General features: G+C 42.8%; 1 long non-coding RNA gene across 3 annotated transcripts; it reads right to left on the bottom strand.

The window, feature by feature from the left end:
• Positions 1–367: 367 nt before the first annotated feature.
• Positions 368–16,871, bottom strand: LOC146210286 (uncharacterized). 3 transcript variants are annotated; one of them, XR_014708669.1, is made up of 6 exons: positions 16,611–16,871; positions 15,389–15,477; positions 14,625–14,679; positions 10,235–10,303; positions 6,261–6,446; positions 368–1,273 (listed from the first exon to the last, which is right to left on the bottom strand). It is a non-coding gene; the product is annotated as an uncharacterized LOC146210286 (long non-coding RNA). The 3 variants fall into 3 exon arrangements; XR_014708668.1 differs by lacking the exon at positions 6,261–6,446 and having other exon boundaries at positions 370–1,273; positions 10,212–10,303; XR_014708670.1 differs by lacking the exon at positions 6,261–6,446 and having other exon boundaries at positions 370–1,273.
• Between the last annotated feature and the right edge of the window lie 1,814 nt (positions 16,872–18,685).

Raw genomic sequence — 18,685 nt, 5'->3', positions numbered from 1 at the left:
CACATCATGCCTAGAAGTGCCTGTAAGGCTTTGTGTGTACCCTTAGCAAAAAACAGGCATACTAAAAATGTACTTCAAACGCATTGTATTTATTTCGTATTAATTTCGCATTTTTTTGTCCCAATGCCATACAAATATGTTATAAATATACTAGGAGTACAACACTGCATATCTTAATATAAATATGTTTAAAATATGCTTTTCGCCTATTGAGCATATTTCTAACATACTGAAAATGTACTTTCTTCAGCTTGGCAGGGTTCACAAAATCTTCCACCAACAGACTGACAATGTACTTTGAAAGTATTACTAATGTACTTGACCTATTTTTCATGCTGGGAGAAAGTACCCTTGGAATGGATTAAAAATATATGAAGAATAGGATTCGCTCATATTTTTTGGAGCATTACAAATATGTTGCAGTTATATTTTCCAAACCAAGAAAAATATACTAATAATATACTAAAAGCATAAATTTATACCATTCTCGGAATGCACTAAAAATACATGAAAAATGTGATGCGCTCATATTTTTGATGCATTACAAAAATGTTGCAAAAATGCACCAAAAATATAGCTGCCAAATGCTGAAAATACGTCCGACATTTTGAAAACTAGCTACCGAGAAACATAAATGAAGGGCAATACCGACAAACACCTCAATGCGACATTTGTGTCCATTGTCATGACCCTTTTTCATGCTCCTTGGTTGACAGTTTTCAAAAGTCAATGTTACTTAAGCTAACTTACCGTTATTTCCGTCCGTATTTTACCCACCCAGTCTGAATATATGTGACACAACTTCCTTTATATCTTTATTCAAAGCATTTGAGTACAATGACCCACCGTGGTGGTGCTGTGGTTAGGGTGCAAGACTTCTGTGCCCGAGGATGTGGGATCGAATCCTGGCCGCAGCAGCAACTTTTCGATGGAGGTGGAAAGCAAGGCGCCTGAGTGCTGTGCAATGTCAGTGCACATTAAAGAACCCCAGGTGGTCGAAATTTCCAAAGCCCTCCACTATGGGGTCTTTCATAGTACTCGCAGCAAACAATTTCGGCCATATCATATCACACATTAAATCACAATACAGTCCATGGAAAAGAAATACGCCTATGCCACTCAATATCTATTTACAGAGTTTAATTTTCAAGAAACAGTGCTACAATACACCAATATATAGAGTAACAAAACACTGATCTCGTGCTAAACGAAAGCAAGTAGAAAGTCCGGACCGCAGATCTGGATAGGTTCCAAACTTTGGACGCAACGTGGACTGAAAAGGAAGAAAACAAGACACAAATTAAAGTAGGCTTTTTAACATTCCAATTAACAATCATATACTGCTACAAGAACTAGCTTTAGAAACCAGATGGTTCGTTCCTTCTTAACATGGTTATGAATGATGACAAAACAAAAGTAAAAAAGCTGAGCTGGAGTTGGAAACCGCAATGTCTGAAACGCCGTATTTGAAATGTAGACTATGGCAAAGCCACCAACCTGTAATGGAAACCACAATGGGGCATTCTGTTTTTTTATCTGATCCTGACATGAATATAATAGTTCCATTTTTCAGAATAAAGGAGTGCGGGTTAGAATCTTGGAAGCATATTTTTTTTTTTTTATCAGAGAATGAGAAATGAAACATACTTCCCGTTTATGCATGAGGTTCCATAGCGTGCATCAAAGAAAGGACCGAACACGAGCGCTCGTGTTCTGTCCCTTCTTTAATGTGCACTATGGAACCTCATGTAGATTACCCACTAGCCCGAACCCTGACCCTTCCTGTTTATGATTCTTTACTTGCTTTCTTCAATGCACTCGCTGCATTGTTGAATTTGTGACACAAAAAACTCTGGACCATAGAGTAAGGTAGGTGGGGAAATTTTGACATCGCATGAACTGAAGAGGAAGGAAACAAGACACAAATTAAAGCCCTCTTTTTAACATTTAAAACAATCAAATACTGTAACAAAATAATAAATACTGTAAGCTGTAACAAATATGGCAGCCCCTATTTACGCAAAATAAGTGAATAAAATTCTCAAATGCAGCCCGAATCTGGCCAGGTTAGATATACCAGTACCGCCCTTCTAAAAGCCGGTGTCATGATCACAGCTGACCGCATGCTTTCGTTGATTTATAAATGCAAGAATGGACAACTCTCGCCAAAAAAAAAAAAAAAAAAGAGATAAATGTGCCGCTTCTTAACATTCGCATCCACCATAGGGACCGGACAACTGAACGGGTGGCGCCGTCTCTCGGCGTATCACTCAATCGTCGGAATGCGCCGGCCCCGGCCGGCGCATTGCCAACGCATGGGAGCGTACTGTTTGTCGTTGGTTTGTGTGGAAATTGGAAACCCTAAGGTTTAGGTGACGTTGTGCGTGAATATATCCTCAAGAGAACAGAAAATTGGGCTAGTTGTGTGAATATGTCCAGTGAAATGAAGTCTGGCCAAACAAGGCTGGCTCCACTGGCAGATACGCAAACTCGTCGGACGTTTTTAAGTCGATTCATTTCTACGGGTTTCCGCAGAAGCATGAGGGGCGGGTGACCTAAGCATGGTTCTTTGAAAGGCAAAGGCACGAATCTACGTATTTGGTTACTGTGTGGTCATGGAAAGTGCCGATTTTTTAAAATTCGGCTTGCTACCGGATGCTCTGTGCCTTCTGTTCCCCAGGAATGACGGCACGAGAGTCTCGGAGTTGAAGCCGCACTCCTTCATCTGTAGTCACTTTATTGACAATTGAAAATCGAAGTAACCCAACAGCGTAAGCTACAGCGCTAGCATTTCCCCGCCCGTGTACAAGAAAACCCCAGCACGGAAAAAGAAAAGACAGCTCCACCATCGTCTTTCGGGCTGCGTTACGATCTTCAGTGAAGGGCAGAGACAATGTTTGTGCAGATACTTTCGCTGACATAGTCAAAGATAGTTTACTTTTTTCTCTTAACAGAAAGAGCAGATAGGAGAAACGAACAATTCCTATTACCATGATCTTGTCATTTTTCCTTTTTTCGTTTGTCAACCAATGAAAATGCGCTGAGAGCTCTGCGTTGATACTCTTAGAATTTGTTAACATTTGTTTGTTGCATGTCCATTTCGCTTAATGACATCACTCATTTCACAGCTCAATCAATACCGCATGGTCACAAAATCTTCTATCGGCTTCATTAAAAGTCGAACAAGAAAAAAAAATACAATTTAATTTTTGGAAACGAGCATGAACGTAGCATTTTTTTTTTTTTTTTAAATTTCGAAGGCCGTGTATCAGTTGCTTTTTTTTCGCATTCACGCTGCACCTGACACGGCTTTACGTATTTTCTCAGCAGCGTCCATTTCCTGGCCCGCCTAAATACATGTGTTTCTCATCGGCGTTTTAGTGAACGTGAGATTTCCTGATTGTGGCGTATGACAAGACCGTTTTACCTCTCTCAGAAATTGCTTCTATTGCCAATGTAAACAAATTTAGCGGCAGTCCGGCAGGCTGCAGTGACAAAGTTGTAAAAGGAATGGCTTTCAGTTACCCGGATTCCTTTACGTGCAAATAGAAAACTACCTACATGGTCGTGTCCCCTCACACTGATCAGGTATCGAGGTCAGCTAGGTATCGGCACCGCAAGTTCGTGGTACGCTGAGAAAGTAGACCACCTTAGGGAACGAGCCATCAGAGGGATTCATTTAACAATAGAATGCTCTCTTAGTTGTCGGTGGCTTATCTTACAACACATCACACTGTGTTTTTTTTTTCGATTGTATTTAACAGTTTGACAGTATTGGACTATTGCCTTCAGATGTTCAAGGCAGGTGCGGTCAATCGCATTGAACTTCCTGCGCTGCGAGAACGCTAGCAGGAAATTTAATTTTTTTTTCTTTTCACAACCTCCGCAACATGTCGGGAGAAAGGCATGTATAGTATAATATTTTCTAAGTCAATTGCAGCTCCGACGTGTTCAACAAGAGCATTGCCGTATATGTAAAAATGATGCTGAGGTGGTATTACTCATTTGGCTTACATTATGATTAAGTTTGATAGTCTCAAGGCCGGGTTCAGTGAGATATTGTAGCGTAATTGTGCAGGAAGTCCTGGTAGTATATGTGCGTTTGCTATTCCAATCATAAATAGGATCCTACTTTTGTCTTGCTTGTTTATTTTTCTCCTTTTACAGCTCTCGTTGCAAGGTTGAAACTGGAATGTCATTTGCTATTATTCTACTCTGAATCATTTGAGCCTAGCTATTACCAAAAAAAGACAGGTGCAGCATCTTTTTCATTTTACATGAACGCTGACCATTACAACTACCACTACTACGGCGCCATGGCTCGGCGGTATTTGATCTTCAGGCAAATTTCAACTAGACCTAATATAAGATAGACGCGCAGTGCAGGCGCAATTCCCGTCTTCAAAGTCGCCTTAACAGGTGCCTAACAAAGGTGTTCCTAGCGCATGGTGAAATCACGCGCGCGGCATTTTCGAGGATAAACAAAAATACCATGCGCCGGGCGGTTTCAAAAAAAAACAAACAAACAAACAAAAAAAAACGCACGCCCTGCCGAGAACGGCCCTTTTCTTTTTCAAGATTTCCCGGTCAAAAAATACTTGCGATTACTCAAAGCAGCTCAAAGCTCTCAAAGTCACACCGCAAAACGACAGGTAGGGACAGGCTCAAAAACACCTCTCAGAACGGAAACGACTGCGCCGCTCAGCTGCCTCGTCATTCCGCTGTTTCAGCACTCAGCCGCGGGCGGCGCTGTTCCACCGAGGAGACGGTGGCGCCATACAACGGGCGCCCGGTCCCTATAGCTTATGCTACTCCGCACGTTCAGACGACAAGGACGGTCGACTCTGGCAAAAAAACAAGAAAAAAAAAAAAATCTCCGCTTCTTAACGTCCGCCCTAATCCTTCCTAATTTACAACGAAATTTTGTTTCTACACAGCAGCATTTATATAAAAAAAAACACTGTTATATTACGAACTTCACTGCATGAACAGTTTGTCTTTTAGCGGTGTAGAAAATACAAAACCCAAGTTTTCAAACCCTTCCCTTTCCGCTTAATCTTGAATGCATGCATTTGTGACTATAATACAAGCGAATTTGGAAGAAACAGCAAACGAAACAAGTAAAGCTTTGGTAACATACAATTGCATACCTCAAAATATCAGTACAGTTGAAATTTTCTGTGGAGCCAAGCTGCTCCAAACAGGTGCTCTACCATTAATTTTACCCACAGAAAACCTTTTGACCAAACTTGGGACATCTCAATTAAAATCCTCACTGACGGCTGGAGGTACAAACATTGCCATCAAAAATTATCATGAGCTTCATGTGTTGATACAACTGCCATGAAAGGGGTGCTCCCACTCAATACGAAACCAATTGGCGCTGTGAATGTTTTAACGGTGCCTGAAAGCCTGCAACTGCATTGCAGGTATAATAGGAATGGGATGTGCAAACTGAAAGTCTCAGCAATATAGACCACCAAGTTCAGTTTGATTCTTGTACTATAAGTTCTCAATGGTTTTCTCACATGAATGCAAACTAGCGCCCATATTGTAAACGTGCCTCGACTCGACGCTCTACCACCAGTGCTTGGAGTGGAGAAAACAGCCACTCCTCCACTTCAGGGCCAATTAGGATTCATGAATCCAACTCGGCATTTCCTCTGACAAGTTCTCTCTCTACTCGAAGCAGCGCAAATGGCGTATGGGGATGAAATTAAGGCGTACTTTTGGCCCGAAAACTGTGTGCTAAAGTAGCACGCTTAGTTTTTCATGTTGAGTCTTCAACAACCTTCGCAAGCAAGTTCGATGTTAAGAGCATAGTGGAACTTGTTTTGCGGGCTAGATGAAAAGGGTGACTGTGAAAAACTACCAAAAATGCTTTTGCGCCTGGCAACAGTCGCTGCTGGTGACAGAGTTTTATTTGTTTGGTGTGAGATGTTCTCGCCCTTTGCTGCTTTGCCTTTTTTTTTTTTATTGCCATGCTTTGACAGACATCAAAATACATTTGAAAAAAAAAAAAAGTAAAAGCCGGCACTTTCTATGAACATGGCTTTGGCCTTCAGAGGGCTCGGGGGCAAACGGTGAAAACCTGCATGCTGCTTCACAGTGCGTTTCAGCGCATACACACTGAATTCGGAGCCCTAACTGGAAATGTGCTTGAAAAGAATGCCTTCGCTGGCAGCGAATATCCTTCCGTAGGACAAGCACACCAATGCACTCCCTCGACAGTGCCGCGCGTCCGAAGACGCACTACGTACCCTCAGGTGACAGGCAAGCCATTGATGCGTGGGGTGCAGCACAGATGTCCGCACAGCCCCACCGCGCCTTTGGTGCAACCCAGCTTACTGCATGTGACATGCTCTTCCCCCACGACAAGTTTGCCGCCGTTCATCAGACAAGGCGAGCTATGGAAGGAGTGCGCCTCCCCCACAGCTCGAGTCCACCTGCAAGCAAGCCCACCATTAACCGTGAAATGCGCGCCTCAACTCTGCACTCAGTAGGCTCCGAAAAGTTGTTCACTTCATCGGCAACGACTTGAAATGTACCCACACCACAGACGCATAATGCGATAATCATTTACAGTACTGGTACCGGCGGCTGATCACAGTTATAAAAGCTCGGCACGGGCAGCAAGAGGCTACGGCCACACCTGTAAAACTATAACGTGCCAGATGTCCTGGATCGCTGTCACTTTCAGCCAATGCTTTAGAGAAAGGTTTGGTGCATCCTCGTCATATCCACTTTCGTGAAGTTTGGTATACCGGTAGAACAAAGTCCACACAGCGAGCAAACGATGTGATGTCCTCAGTGTTTACAAGTGGAGTGGTCGAGGAGCGGCGCCAAGGCAGCGGCACTGCGGACTAAAGATTCTTGAGAAAACTCGAGCTCTCTCTGCCACTGTTGGGAGTTATTCGAGTGGAGGTTGTAAAACGAAAAACGGGCCTCGGGGGCCGCTTGGAGTAGAAGTTAGAGTGAAGGCGCAGTCGTGAATATGGCGGTAAGACTAACTGCCACATTCACGACATGCCTTCACTGCAACTTCTACTCCAGGCCGCTTGGAGCGGCAGATCTGTTTTTTTTTTCTTTTTTTTTTTTGCCAGAGTCGACCATCCTTATAGTCTGAACGTGCGGCGTAGCATAAGCTTTGATAACTCTGATCAGCTGCCGGTACCAGTACTGTAATTGATCATCGCATTACACTTTTGTGGCATGGGCACATTTCAAGTCGTCACTGGTAAGCGAAAGTTTCGTGGCTTGCCCTGCGCGATGGCTTCCCCAGACGACGGTGGACTTGCAGGGGAGCAGTGTGTTACATGCAGTTAATTGGGGGAACTGGAGGTGCGGAGAAGCTGTGCGGACATCTGTGCTGCACCCCACGCATCAGTGCCTTGCCCATCGCAGTCGAAGAAGCGCATTCATTTACTCATCCTACAGAGCGATATTTGCAGTCAGCAAAGGGCATGGCTTTTCAAGCAGGTTTTCAATTATGGCTCCGAACTTGTCCGAAAGAGACTGGGCAATCAATGAACAGAAGGGTAAATGAACATCGGGCAGACACAGGCAAAAACCTCCCAAAAGCAGCTTCCCAGCATTTCAATCAGATGGGCCGTAAGGTTATTGAAATTTATTTATTCTCCATGTTGGGCTTTAAATCTTCAAGGGACACAAAATATAGGGTGGCATATCTAATCCATAAATTTAGAAGATTGGAACCAACAGGAGCAAATATTGTTACGTGGAAAGTATGTATTTACAGTATATTTACAACAGCCTCAACAAGCATAGCCGCGAGCAGCAACATGGAACCAGGCCCACTTTGTTGTCATCTCCTTGTCCCTTCCAAGAGGCAAGTGAAGGAAACACTTTGTTGTCGTTATCTTGCAACAATATCTTGAAAGAAGCATTAGTATTCCTTAAATATATTTCCTCTCTGCCACAACTAGTCATGACAACAACCCCATAAAGTGTAAATAGTACACTTTATTCATAGCATATGTACATACTCTGTATCCCCGCCCCCCTCCTGTAATAGCAAAAGCTCCAAGTGTTTTTTCAACATGTTCGTTTCTCATTACTTCTTACTTTGGTTCCCCCTTGAATCGTTTCAGATAATGCCATGCTTGGCAGGTATAGTATACTCTGATTTGTTGTTATTTTAATTTTTTTTGTCCTTCTCTCCCCTTTCCAAAACCTCTTGATAGCTGTTCCCATGCAGCTAGCTGTATTGCTCATCAGGTCCCTTTGGAATGCTTGTCCCTTTCAATGTATGAAGGAGCACTGAACAAGGGTAAAAGGGGTACAAGAATGCTGAATTGGGTGAGTTGGTGCGTTTGCATTTGTCCTTGTCTTCTTTGCGCTACGTTTCCTAAAATGTAAAAGGGGTACATCTCAGTTTGCAGGTCGAGCCAACGTTTCGACAAGTGGACTTGTCTTCGTCTGGGCAAAGCAATCATCAGTGGCAGGGGCTTAAATACGCTGTTGCTTCCAAAGAAGAAAAGCTGTGGAGGTGAAAGTGGGTGAGAATAAAGCAGGTGAAGAAATGGGGAGGGGAGGATGGGTGAGAAGATGAGAAGAAAGTAGGTCATGGAGTGAACAAAAAAAAACATCTTCAGTATGTATTTCTCAGCCTGGAACCAGGGATCCTGTGGCCAGCAAAAGAAGTAAAACAGCATACCAGGAAAAACTACAATACCGGGTAGATGATTAGTCACCACTTAAGAGAATCCCTAAGTATATTCCCTATGCAATATAACTATTCGGGGAAACAATCCCACATAGCGTTAATTGTACAGCTTATTCACAACGCATGTACACTCTATTCCCTTCAGCAATAGCATAAGCTGTACATGCTTCTCCAAACACATTTCCCCCTTATCACTTGTTGCTTGAGTTTGTCCTCAAACTTTTTCTTTTGCATGTCATTTGTGGTTCACTGTGCAGTTATTATCCTGTGACTTTGTACTAACCTTCCCCCCCCCCCCCCCACTACCACCACCACCAGCTTTGCAGAAAGTTTTAAGAATTGGCCCCCTTAGATATATTCCTTATCAGGGCCCTTTGCAAAGCCTGTCCCTTTGTCAGGTGTATCTGCACCAAACCCTCTTAAGTGGTGACAAATCATCTACCCGGTATTTTAGTTTTTCCCGGTATGCTGCTTTTACTTCTTTTGCAGGCCACCACAAGATCCCTGGTTCCAGGCTGAGAAATACATACTGAAGATTTATTTATTTTTTCACTGCATGATCTACTTCCTTCTCACCCATCCTGCCCTCCACACTCCTTCACCTACTTTCTTCTCACCCACTTTCCCCTCCTAATCTTTTCTTCTTCGAAAGCAAAAGAATATTTAAACCCTTGCCAGTGATAATCACTTTGCCCAGACGAAAACAAGTCCACTTGTCGAAACGTTGGCTCGACCTGTGAACTGAGGCGCACCCCTTTTACCCTTGTTCAGTACTTCTTCATACCGGGTAAACCATCTTCCTTTCGTTCTACCTGTCCCCTTTCAAGAAACACGTGTCAGCATCGAACCTGCTTTAGGTGCTGACAATCGTTTACTTTGCATATTAAATTTTCTTGCTGCTGCTGCTTTTTTTTTTTTTTTTTTTTTCATGTGATGATGAAAGCACTGGTTCCATGCTCATAGAAATTCATACCCAAGGAAACATTCTTTCACTTCTCGCCCTGCTTCTTTCTCCCCCCCCCCTCCCCCCCCCCTCCCTAGATTGTCTTCTTCGGAAGCAAAACCGTATTTAAAACCTCCACCAGTAATTGTGCTGCCCAGACGAAGACAAGTCCCCTTGTCGAAATGTTGGCTCGGCTTGCTAACTGAGGCTCCCCCTCTACACTTGTTCAGTGCTCTTTCATCCTACAAGCGAATTCCCTACTTTGATCTAATAGATGTGCCACCTTCATGGTCCCAACAGCGTAACAAACATTGTTTAGACTTGGTGTTAAACTCTTCTGTTCATAGTAAAACTGAAGGTGTATCTGGGATGATTAGATTTCTTACAGCTTAGACTGTGCAGCTCTGTCAGGTCAATTTTCAGTGCCCCAATGAGGCATTTACACTACCCAACTTGACACACAGTACTTTCTGAGAGAATCATGCTTAGCAACGGGTATAAAAAAATAATGCAGAACAGGTGCCTCTTATAAAGGGCTACAGGTTAACTTAATTTTCATTGCATCAGTTGATCAACACTTACAGGACAGCCAAAACACTCAGTACCTCAAGTATTTCCTGCTGCTGCACCAGCCATCCCAGAAGTATTGAAGACGTCAACAAGTTCTGGCAACTCTATAAAACAACAGAACATTACAGAAAGAAAACATGAGCAACACTGCACATTGGAGCTTCAGATGGGTGAAGTTTAAATTTCGCAAACTTATTTAGCTACCGACAGCACAGAGCAACACAAAGATGCTACTCAGCTAGAAATCATTTGCACTATGTCGTGCAGCAACCAACAATGCTACTGAGTAAAACTTATTTGCCTTTGTCTGGGCCTTAGAAAATAACCTTCTTTTTTTTTTTTTTTTTCATTTGCTCCTGCACAAGGTCTGCAGACATAATCAGAAAGGTATCACTTGCAGAGTTTAGAAATCGTCCTTGAGGTGGCACCACAAAAGGCAGCTATGTATTGTACAACCAACGCCGATTGAGCTACCACTGCACAGCACCAACTATAAGATTGGAATGCAAGGAGGCAGTGTCCATATTCCAGTGTACATAAAGCAATACCTACAGGAAGAAGGTGTGCCTACATACGCACCCGCCAGCTGCTCGGTTAAATGGACTCACTTGCTCAAAATAATGCGCAATGGTATCAACTGCCTCAGATGAAACAGACAAAGCGAGCACTCAGATTAAAATATTCAATGTGCATTCTGAATGAGTGAGCCCAAGAAAATTTGCACTTTTCTTTCTAGATGCAAGATTTCTGGTTCCCAATTCAACGAAAATGTTTGTACTCTAAAAAAGTAGTCTCATACAGTGCTAAGTCTGAACGACAAGCACTGTATCGCAACAGTGCTCAGATAACAACATTTTAGCGCATATTATTTGGATTACATAACTGGTATCAAAGCCTCCCTTGACCTTCACCCACTGGAAATTCCGACGGAAAATTGCACAACTTTGTCCTCATTGACCAAACTTGCTCTTAGAGTTGCCACTAGGCACTTCTTGTTGCCATTATAATTCAATGAGCGTTCAGCGTCTTCATGGTCACACTGATGCTTTCAACAGGTCCTTTTTTCCTAGACCAATTGCAGCATGGAATAAATTATCCGAATCAATAGCCTCCAAGCATGACATTTAAATTTACGGCTATACTTGCTGCCGATCTAAACGAACAACTACAATGGTTTCCTTTCTGTGCAATTTTTATTCTTTCGAGTTTATGTGATTGTGGTCTATGTTGCATTTGTTTTTGCTCTTATACTGCCATAGTCTGTTTTAGGAGTTTTTGAATTGTGCTCAGGTACAATTTATGGTATTCTTGTATTGCTGTTGTATTACTGCATTGTAGTGCCTGTTCTCGTTTTTCATTTCCTGACAGCTGATACATATGTTATCGATTCCCCCCCCCCCCCCCCCCCCCAATGTAATACCCCACTTGGGGCCTTTAAGGGATAGAAAAGGATGATGATAATGATGATGAGACAGACTATTTGGCTGGCAGAAAATGTCCGCTCCTTTCCAGCTCTTCAACACAGTAAAGGTTATGTGAACGCATAACTTTTTCTATCACGCAAACAAGACAGGCAGTCTTGTGCTCGTGCCAATAACTTTGGCATGTAATTATGCGACATAGTATAGCTAGAAGCAATATAAGAGAGAACACAAGAGCATGTGGCCTCCACACTTTGCAAAGTGCTGCCACCGACATGTGATCAGAATCAGCAGTAAAGGCGCACGCAAAGTAAGCTTGGACGGCTCCTTTTTCCGAGGATGCCCTTTACATTATTTCTTTAAACAAAGAAATAAGTGGTCAGTGGTACCATATACTCATGGATTGACCCATAATTTGATGAAGATTGGACACAGACATTGCATCCGGATTGTGTCCTGCGACATAAAACAGAGCCAAAGGCAAGTTTGCTCGAGTGAATAACCAGGAGTTTAAGTCTAGATGCCAAACTGCGCACCAGACAAGGTACTCCGATTGTATCCAGGGGATTGTCTACCAGATTCCCTTACATTGTGGGAAGCAATACATTGACTAAAACTTCCTGCTGGGCGAGTTGGTAGTTCATCTTGATGTAGGGTTTTTTTTTTTTTAGCGCAAACGTCTCGCCTTTCTTGTCTTTGTTTGCGCTAAAAAAAAAAAAAAAAAACTACATCAAGCAGTACATTGGACAAACAGGAAGATTCATTAATGACAAAATTAGAGAGCACGCTGCAGCAATATCGGAGAAGTCAGACACCAACCCCGCAGTGCACTGCAGAGGCTGCTTTATTTGTATTTGCAAAGACCAAAAATGTCCAGCTGACCTTCACAATGTGAAGGTTTTGAGAAGGAATAAGGACAGGTTAACAAGGGAAATTTTCGAAGCACGTGCAATCAGGAGCTCGGAAGACCAGTGTGTTACCACGCCTTCAGTGGTACTGTTGAAAAAGGAATCAGATTACGCTTGTTGGCAGGATGTTAAAGATAAGGAATAAGTTAGCTGCAGAGGTGAAGTGAAGGGAGAAAAGATGCGCGGGTTCAGATCAATATAGTTGTCAGTGCAGCGTTGTCCTTGTGTCTGTGTGCGCTTCTTCGGTTTTGTTCCCCTGCTCTGCTGCCTCCTTCCAAGATGTTACACCAATTAGCTCAACATTCTACTCTATTATTGTTCAACTGAGTGATTTCATGTGAAAACCAAAGCCTTGAATGTACACGGCATTGCGCTCCACTGTTTAGGGCATTTAAAAGGCAATAGATGAGAAATGTATGTGACAGTCAAGCACAGCAAAACTGAACATGCCGCGCCTACATTTCTTGCCATCACTCCCTTGTGTTTCGCCCTGCAGCTCGGAAATTTCTTTCTTTCCCTACTTCTTGCTACGCTTTTCCGCTCTTTTACTTCCAAGTGAACTGCACCACCTTCCTTCCATATTCATAGCCACCTTTACTTTTTTATCCTATGCACTGCATTGCAGATGAAGCTATGTGATGTTAAGAAGATAGTGAGAGACCGGAAAGCGTGGCGTGACATGGTCCATAGGGTCACGAAGAGTCGGACACGACTGAACGCCTGAACTGAACTGCATTCTTTCCTTCACGGTACTAAGGCTTATGTAAAGTTGGCTCCTTAGTGTTGGTGAGCCTGATGATAAAGCCATTAAACAAGCAGTTTTGCATCTTTTTTTTTTATATCTGCCCTTCGATTCTAAGTAGTGCGTGTGCAGTGATGTAATTTCAAGGGAAGTACATCCCCGTGGCCAGGTGCACTTTACGACAACTGATTGTTACCAAAAATGTTTTTACCATTTAGGCAAAAGATGTCACTTATGGAAGAGGAACTGGGACTTCAGTTTCATTTTACTATATCCGAGTTTACTATAGTGGGGTTCCACTGTATTAGCACTGCGCTGCGTGTTCGTTTATTGTTAGTTTCGCTGAGCTAAGACAGTGCACTCTTAGACAGGCCTTCCAATGGTTAACCGGCTTCAAGACATAGCAATAAATGAACCAGCTGTGAATGGACCCCTTCTAAGTCAAGCCAGAGCTTTGAAATCAATACTGGGTTGCAGGCAGTCACAAATTTGCAGTGATGGCAGATAGGACTGGGACAGGCATTGAAAAACATTCCTCATCATATGTCTAATTCTGCACACGCACCATGCCAATCATTTAATGTGCCAGAGAGTGCCATGTAATGATTGATCACAGGCCTTTAATTGTGACACTCAATTGTGCCGTGAAAATCCTTCCCCATTTACAAAAGTAATCATTAGCTGTAACATGACCTGTAGAAATTGACACAGAGAGCTGAGGCTGTGTGATCACTACATGCATAATATGATGCTGCATTCCCAGGACATTAAAATTGCAAACAAGCCATTCATTTCTCCAGTAGACACAATATAAAAAATTTTTGACTGAAGAGAGCTTTGAAATCAATACTGGGTTGCAGGCAGTCACAAATTTGCAGTGATGGCAGATAGGACTGGGACAGGCATTGAAAAACATTCCTCATCATATGTCTAATTCTGCACATGCACCATGCCAATCATTTAATGTGCCAGAGAGTGCCATGTAATGATTGATCACAGGCCTTTAATTGTGACACTCAATTGTACCGTGAAAATCCTTCCCCATTTACAAAAGTAATCATTAGCTGTAACATGACCTGTAGAAATTGACACAGAGAGCTGAGGCTGTGTGATCACTACATGCATAATATGATGCTGCATTCCCAGGCCATTAAAATTGCAAACAAGCCATTCATTTCTCCAGTAGACACAATATGAAAAATTTTTGACTGATTTTAACTCTTATTTATGTGGAGGATCATAATATTGCAAAAGTGTATTTAAATTGCCAATGACAATTTTTTATTCAATATGAGTTATGCATAGATAAGCCTTCTAACTACTTCAACATAGCCAAAAACATGTAGTTGCTTACCTTTTGATCTAATTCCAGCCTAAGATGCTGTCTCCCCCTTTCGTTTTCCTGGCTTCTATTATACAAAAAAGAAACACCATAATTTTTTTTTCAAAAATGAGGTTTAACTGCTTAAACACAAACAATTTAGAACTGATTCCTAGCTTTTAACAAGCAGCAGTCATTCATCAATAAGAGGCCTGGAGGAATGTAAGAGACTAATGGTATAATGAAGAATGCAATTTGAACATTATTTTCAATAGCAAGCTGTGGTACTTAAGAGAATAGTGAAAGCTTAGCATCAACACTAAGGCAACAGGTGATGCCACCAAGCTGCCCATTAAGGCTCAGAAAAATAATTTATTTTGCCAATGTACTGCATGTTAAACTCGCTGAAATTGGTGTGCCAGACTTACTGAATAACATAAAAAGCTTTCTGCTGAATAATTTGACAATCTACCAGCTCCAAGATGCTGTGGAGCTGGCCGATACACATGGGGTTCACGACCACCCTGTACAGGATTTCTGGCTCAAACAGGCTTCTGCAGCACACTGCTAACTCGAATAAGGAAGTTGCTACATGATGATCTTAAAACATATCTTAATGGCCTGCAGATCTATTTAATTTCTGACTCTGTCTCAGGGATTAGATTGCAAACGTAAGCATTTTATGCTGTTGTCAAAGAAGGAAAACAATACATTTTTACAGAAATCTAAAAAGCAATACAAAACATTTTCTCATTATGGCCTATAACACATGAATGGAAGGTACAGAAGACAGAAACCTTGCTGGTCTTCAGTCGATGGGCATCACCATATCCCTCCTCTTCCTCAAGCATTGCATTCAGTAATATTTCCTGATTGCTGCGCACAGCTAGGAAGAAGAAAACCTATTAGCAGACATTCTCATACCCGTCTTTGCTTCACTCTATATTATGGCTTGTGAATGACATCACTTGACTTAACATACAAATGGCACAGTTCAAAATTGAGCTCTTGCTCTGAAAAAAGCAATGACTACGTTCATATTTGTTTTTACATATCGAACACCCTGGGCGGGGACACTTATATCCCCACCCACGGTGTCCGATATGCAAGAACAAAAATGTTGAAGCCGACATTCACCACTTGCTGTGGGACTGCCCAGCACTGAAATTGACACTAATCCGGCACTTGGCGATAGCTAGCCTACCAGCAAACAATCCTGCCTCGTATATCACCTGGACGGAGGGACATCATGCTCACTCCTTCACTTCATAAAATCACCCAACCTTTTTCCATTAATTTAATCATTTCTTCATTCTTCATCTCATACCCTACTGATGCCCTTAGGCAGTAAATATCGTTAAAAAAAAAAAAAAAACTGACGGCACAAGCAGGCAATGTACTTTCCGGTTCTAACCAAAAAACATTGATAAACATTCGCCGGTAAAAAAATTACGGCATCTGAAAAACCCAATAACGCCGGTTTTTGGTATCTAGGACCAGTTCTTGACGAAAAACTTTCCTCTTCCGTCCCTTCAGAGTACAGAAACAAGCATAAAGTATTTTAACCATGGCTCCACTTGTTTACGTCACTGCAAAATCCGGACACTGCGATATGTGCCAAAAGTCTTTCTGTGGCGTGACATCGTATTTTTTTCTCCCTTAATACTAACGTTGGGGAAAAAAAAATTACTGCACTGTCGACATGTTGAGTACTACGTGCATGCCCCTTCTCCCCAAGGAGGGCCGTAAATATAAATAACCAAAGAACCTGGGAGACCCTGCACAGCTCTGACCCTGAGACCCAGCTGGGCGCGATCAACCTGACCGAAGAACAACGCGCACCAGCCAGCATCCGAGGCGAAGCGCCAGACGCGGGTGGAGGAGATACGCGAAGTCTATTCCTCCTTCTTGATAAACATGCATGCATACCGCCACAGCGAAATAGCAACGCTATCTGGCTCAATGCAAGGGCGCCAGTTCTACATCTGCAAAAAATACAATAACAGTCTGTATACTTACGGCTGAACTTGACAGCTTGCGCGACGAGCAGCTTTGATGAGCCAGTTGCCCGCCGTTTTTTATCCTCTCGGGCCAGGCAACGTTTATCCGATTGACCTTCTGTGAAGGGCCGCTGAACGTCGGCAAGGTTTTTGAGTTACGTTTGACGACTGCGTCGTGCCCCTGAATTACATTAACATACTCTACAGCAAAAAACTCATCGGGAAATTGGAACAGCGCGAACTTGAACAAGGTATCACATGTCACCAATGGATCCCAAAATGGCCTAATCGCACGTGTGTCGCACCCGCCACCTATAAGGAGTAAATAATGTTTCTGTCTCTTCTTTTAGTAGTAACTCACACCATTTAGCCCAAATTAGCCCTTGTTATTCTATTTTAACGATTTTTTTCCTCATTTATTTTTTTTTTCACTTATGACATCTTTTTACCATGTATACAAGTATGGCCTCCGAGATCACCAAACGGTGATCTCGGAGGCCGTAATACAAGCAACTTTTTTTATATATTTATTTTTCAAATTTTATAGGCCTACACGACACATTTTTGTCTCGCTTGACATTGACACACACAATGTTCTTACACAGCTCCTTCTGCATCTGCTTTTGTGTCTGCTTAGGTTTTGTAACGCACCATAATGTGTACAGCTTCACATACAAAGGCGTAGCAATTTCATTATCAACTCCATTCTTATTTTATTTTTATTTTTTTGTCAATTAGCGGTCGCCGTCGTCAGACAAGTCGTACTGCATGTTGCTCCTTTTGCCCGGAAGTTAACGAAGAACTCGTCCGCAGCGTTATGAGGACGATTGTTCGAGAGGATAACAACCCAAGCATCCTTGGCCGACCATTTACGTGTGGCCGACGTTCGGAAAATGGTCGGGAGCCTACTTAGTCGGCTAGTAAACCACGGCAAGCGGTCGGCCCGGAGGTAGCCGCTAGCCATTTCGGCAAGTAGTTCGCAGCGGGCTTTGGCCCGACTTTTTGGCCGGACTAAATGCCGGGCACGGCGCCAGGTTAATGGCAAGACTGCGGCAATGCGTCGGCCCGACTGTTGAGGCGGTACATTGAAAAAAGGTTATGAAGAGCATGACTGCTACTTTTTTTTTTAAATTTGCCTGTTACTCGGCTTTGGTTTTTCGCGATGTTATGTAATTTGCGCTTAGTATGGAACAAAATGATACATGCTATTTATTGTAAATGTTTTGTTACATTAATTAATGCCATTGTTTGTTTAACTTGTCGCTCACATTTTTAGTGAACCTTATAGCTGTTAGTAAAATTATTTACCGAGTTCTGATAAACAGCACGCCACAAGGTGACCCCGATTTCATGTGTAGATCATGTCATTATACATTATACTGTTTGCTTATTACGAAGCGCAGCTGTAGGTGATGTAACATCAGTTATATTTTTTGGCGCACAAGCTCCCGTACACCCCATTTAGCCCGTATCACTCACTGAAATTCGCTATATGGCAGCTGGGCACTTGAGTAGACGCAACTTCGCATTGTAAGGGAGGAGAAGGCTATTGTGTAAAATAAAAGAAGCGGACAGAAGAGAAAAAGCACACGGGGGGCAGAAATTATGCGTAGGGCACTGGCAAGCCTTGGCCGCGGCGAACGCTCCAGCAGGCAAGCAGAGACAAATTCTAAAAACACTACTTCGCAGCAGGAGAAGAGAAATGCGTACACGGAGGGAGACTCGGACGAAACAAAACCGACCTCACGCTCGGACGTTTCGAAGGAAGGGCGGAAAAGAGGGGGGAAATGGTGGGAAGGGCGGGGCAACTGTGTCACCCCCGCAGCTCGAAAGTTGGTGGCGAGCGTTCCTGACTGGGCGAGAGAAGAAATGTATACACGCCGACTTTGAAGAGAGCATGCAGTTTTGTGGTATTTGTATACTATTTTTGAAGGAGCTCTTTTCGAACAAAGTTGTCTTACGATCAAATACATGAAGAAAAAAAAAACGAAGGAAAATGATTATTGTCCAGGTTATTAATCGCATACTGTTTTTCTCAAAACAGTCTGGTAAAGCTAAGAGCCGCGAGAAAACAGGCCAGCGTCCTTGTCATTT

Source organism: Amblyomma maculatum, chromosome 1 (genome assembly GCF_055883805.1).
Source record: "Amblyomma maculatum isolate TAMU_Amacu chromosome 1, ASM5588380v1, whole genome shotgun sequence".
NCBI lineage: Eukaryota > Metazoa > Arthropoda > Arachnida > Ixodida > Ixodidae > Amblyomma > Amblyomma maculatum.
The sequence above is the reverse complement of the archived record's forward strand: the minus strand, read 5'-3'. Positions and strand labels throughout refer to the sequence as shown.